The following is a 4,963-nucleotide window of genomic DNA, read 5'->3' on the forward strand; positions in this document are numbered from 1 at the left end:
AAAAAAATCATTATATTCCTAATATCAATTACATCACTGGTGAGCATTCACCAACACACTGAACATGATACATAAATCATTGCTATAAATGATCCAAGTTTCACTACATAATATGATTAATCTATTCCATATTCACATAACATGAGTTGAAGTCGACGGAAATTTAGACCAATGATGAATTGGCAAGTTAGATCCTGCATTTAGAGAGAAGGTTATCCACAGCCTAAGAGAATGACACAAAGATTAGTTACAGATGCAAGTTACAAATGATGAATCTAACAAGAGGAAAAATCACTCGTCTACTTGGTTGAAATTGCTATATCAAAATCTGAATAAGATAAAGTAGAAGGACAACAGGATATCAAAATATCTAACCACCATAAAGACACAAGTATTCAACAAGCCAACCACTGTAGAAGATTTATAACCGGCAATCCAGAGAAGTCTATGCAAAGGAAAGCATTGTATGCTACTCTCCTTAAAGGGCAATTCGGTACACTAAAGTTCTCGCTATGAGTAAGATCTAGGAAAGTGTTGAATCATCAAAGGGTATATTGTACTCTACTCATCCTTAATTGTAGCATTTTGACAACGGTGAAAAGTTAAAGAAGTGTCAAGATCCACTAGGATTCCAAATGTAAACTGCAAATTATACAAAACACAGCCCTATGCATACACACACATTACATTCAGCCAGCTATAGAATTTCTTAATTTACACTGTAGTTTTCAGGACAGATCTGTATACACTTTAATCATACGACTAAGATACCAGCCAAAAAAGTAAACATATAGAAAATAGCTCAAAGAACATACTAACAATTGAATAGTCATTGTCGTGCCAATTAACAACCATATTTGTTTTGAAAAAAGACTAGGAGAAAAATAGAGGAAAGGGATTAGATTTGCATATTGACACAGAGATTCTTTACCTATGATTTCTGTTCATAGAGCCAAAGACATTCTTAATAGAAGCTAAATTCCTTATATCTGGACTATAAGAAACAATAGAGAGCGTGATCTACTTGAATATAGAGGCTATTTCAAAGAAGCAAAGAAAATAGCATAAATCACACCAAAAAATACACAATACCAGCTGATTTTTTTAACTAAAACTAGAATTGTTAAGATATCTTAACATAATTCAATTTCAATGTAAGCCCATGAAGGTTGACATAGGTTTAAAAATGCAAATGCGAACACTGAGAAAGATCATCCAAGTATGGAGTGTGGAAGAGAGCATTTGCGAGAATTCAATAATTTCAAAGCCATGTAATTGTTATAAAGGAGGCCAAACTTACCTGTCAACAGACTCTGTTTTCGCTTCTTCATCAATGAACTCATTGTGTCGCCAAACTGCCATTAAAGCCCCTACCTAAGGTTACCTCTTTACTTGGGAACAAATAGAAAAGTAACCTTAACATTGTAAGGTGTCCCTTGTGACAAAATATGACACATTCTAATTAACATAATATATTTAGATTAAAAGGACTCACGTAAGGGGATCTCTTACCTCCTATGCTTTCCATTTAGCAACTTGAGCAGGATGCTTGATGAATCTGTAATAGGGTATTACCTGAGGGGTTTCGTAACAAGGTGAGGATTTTTCATTTATTGTTTGTATATGGTACACTAGTATTTATTAATGTTAAAGTGACATAAATCCAACATTTAAGGCAATAATGTATTTTCAAACAGTGTCTTTACTATAGATCAACTTAAACAAGTAAAATCATCTAAGTGTGAGGATAGCTAATTGGTAAACTGAAAAGCAATCACAACTCTAATTAAAATGAGATGGCTCCAAGTAAGCTTAAGTGACTTTCTTTCATTTTGAAAGGTCCAAGCAACAGAAAATGTGTTGCATGAAAAATAAAATGAGCTCATGACCATGTATAAAATGTACCATCAGGAAATAGAAGACCTTTTCGATCTCTAATGAATAATAATAAATAGTCCCTTATAAACTGATTGCCATTTACAGAAGCAGTTACGTTAAGATTCTAAATGACTACACAAACTCCATATTGAAGTTGGAAATTGTATCAAGCCTAAACAGTACTCATAAAATTGAATATTATGATATAGCAAAAAACACAACTATCTGCTTATAATTTTCAATGCAAACTTAAATGATATTCAGAAAAATAATCTCCAATAACAACAAACACGATAACATACACAGATAAAAGTTACAACAATGCAGAAATTATCTAGCTTAAACCAAGAAAACAAAATATTGCATCTCTGCAGTAAGTATCTTGTTAAAAAAGCTCATTTGGTCGATCAATAAAGTGGACAACAACTCACAGCCACCTGGTTGCAGTATGATGATCAAAGGTTCAAAAACAACGGTAAGAGAAATCAAAATAATGTAGTGAATCAAGATTATTAGCTGGCACAATAACCATTTAATACCTATTATCTATACCAGCACCAAAATCAACCTAGTAGTGACTCATTGTTACATAAATATAAGTTGTCACAAGAGAGCCTACCTCTATGGACTACAGATGAGAACTAGAGATCCTTCACTTCATCAGATTCTCTCACATATCTAAGATGATTCTTCATCAATTAAGTCTACAACGTCAACCTGCCAATTACAATGGGGGACTAAAGTGAGAAGAAAAACTAACATAATGTAGTGACTCATGAGTTTGAAGCACCTAATAGAATATAAGAATAACTCAATAGAAAACCAATTACAATATAAAGGAGCAAAAGGCAAATTCACGATAACTTCCTTATGAGCGAGAATAAATTTGCTAATTCATCGCAGCATCATGCAGAAAATCATTCTACTAACCTACAAAGTCCATTCACTTTTTCACTTCTCTTTTTACATCTTTATATGTGATGCTTCATAAGCCCACAAAACAGAACCTATATCTCACACACACATATATGTGCTTCATGGTCTTACTATTAGTTAGTTTGATGAGGGCTTATTATACGAGGACAAAGCTTAAGCATGTACGCCCATCAATTCTAACATTTTAAGCACCTCAATCTTCAATCTCCCACTAAATTTTCAACAGAAAATTTTTCAATATAACAAAAACATACTGATAAGAAAAAGAGTAGCAACTGTTAATGTCACGTCCAGAAAACCTCATGGGCGTGACTGGCTTCCACTAACGACACTTGTCGGGAGAACTAATTCCCCATACATTCACAATGTCCATAGTCGCTGAAATAAAAACATAAGCAACTCCAAATGCATGAAATAACCATTATCGCAAGGTAATTATCCAACAAGATATTGCATAACGATTTACGAAAACAACAGTAGTTTAGATAACCAATCTCTAACCCAAACCCCACACTAGACCATGGAGCATCTAAATAAGTTACATGAGTTCAGCGTTCGGGCATACAAACCCAATGAAAAGGAATATAATCTAAAATGACTAAAGCTGGATGACAGCCTCCACGAATAATGCAAAGGTTCACCTCAGCAACAGAGTCCATAAGTAAAGACCGTCAGCCACAAGTCTTTCTCTCCGCATCCGTGTCTTTCTCTCCGCATCCGTATCTGCAGATATGCAAGTGAGGAGTGAGGTATATATAAATATAACCCAGTAAGATCCTCGACTCGCTACTTTAATACCCCTGGAACAAGTGTTAGAAAATACAAAATACACAAATAATATGTACATAATATCCCTCATAAGGTAATGTTAATAAGATCCAAAAGGAAGTTTAAAAATGTCACTCTATATCTCAACTCAATCCACTCTCACGACTTGTCATAAATGGCAGTGAAGGTGATCGGCCTAGCACCCCGACAAGTCCACGGCAGCATATATAATGCCCCAAAAAGTCTACTACGGCAGCATGTACAAGCCCCTAACATATTACGGCAGCATAAGTAATGCCCCTAACATATTACGATAGCTATGTATGCCCCTAGAGACTATAACGGCAGCGAAGAAAATATATTCAACGCCCCAACCTCACCTCACATTTCACCTCTAACTGATTCTCAATACACTTCACAAGATAAATATCCACAGCTAGTCAAAGGCCTCATATTCTACCAAGTTCATGTTTGTCCCAACACATGGACTAGGCAGAAAAATATAATTTTTATAAAACAAAATTGAAAAGCAAGCATCAAAGTTTAAAGTCTCACTTACCTCGCTAAAGACAAGTTCCACAACCTCACTATGCGTAGAACACAACCAAATAGCCTTCAATGGCTTCAATCTATGCAAAAATATTAAATAACGATATCAATTATATTATTCGGGATCAAATTCCAATATCCTTATTGTTTAAGGTTAAAGCTAAACCTTAATATCTTACATCATTATCCGTGAATTAAGGATAATCTAATAAGGGAGGCCGCCAAAACATGACTATTAAAATATTGGCCAGTAGTTCCATTACCCTTAATCAATATACAAAGACGAATTGAAACAGCAATAGCAAAAGCAATTTGCACTCAGCTTAGTTAACCATTACTTATTATTAATCAAACCACTACTAATCAATAGTTACTTGAAACAGAAAGCATGCAGAAGAGTTTGGAATATGCACGCTGGTTTTTTTTTTTTTTTTTTTGAAATCTCATTCAACAATAACCAATATTAATATCTCCACTTCAGTAGCAGATATAGATTACCTGAAGGCTAAAATCACTCCAAACAGCAATAACATTCTTCTGTAAGCCACAAAAAGTAACCCAGAACTTTTCTTCTCACAACAGTTAAGGGGTCAATTACCCTAATAATAATCTCTTCTTCCTTTTCTTTATTTTAAGTGTGAAACTGAAATAAGGGAGTGGATGGGGCCCATTCTTATTAAATCCTCTTAATTAATTTTAATTAATAATAATTGAACAAATTACTCATTTATCCCTCATTAAAAAGTCTGAGTTGTTACAGTTAAAGATCTCTATACATCAAAACAAACAACAAACAGTTCATACCACTACCTCTAAAGAAGTAGAGAGGCTG

The 4,963-nt window shown here is 34.2% G+C and overlaps 1 long non-coding RNA gene across 2 annotated transcripts; it reads right to left on the minus strand.

Moving 5' to 3' along the window:
* On the minus strand, positions 1-4,729 carry LOC107861085. 2 transcript variants are annotated; one of them, XR_007050503.1, is made up of 7 exons: positions 4,630-4,729; positions 4,142-4,211; positions 3,456-3,537; positions 2,498-2,595; positions 1,513-1,575; positions 1,301-1,355; positions 14-194 (listed from the first exon to the last, which is right to left on the minus strand). It is a non-coding gene; the product is annotated as an uncharacterized LOC107861085 (long non-coding RNA). The 2 variants fall into 2 exon arrangements; XR_007050502.1 differs by having other exon boundaries at positions 1-194; positions 1,301-1,575.
* Between the last annotated feature and the right edge of the window lie 234 nt (positions 4,730-4,963).

Source organism: Capsicum annuum, unplaced genomic scaffold (genome assembly GCF_002878395.1).
Source record: "Capsicum annuum cultivar UCD-10X-F1 unplaced genomic scaffold, UCD10Xv1.1 ctg5319, whole genome shotgun sequence".
Taxonomy (NCBI): Eukaryota; Viridiplantae; Streptophyta; class Magnoliopsida; order Solanales; family Solanaceae; genus Capsicum; species Capsicum annuum.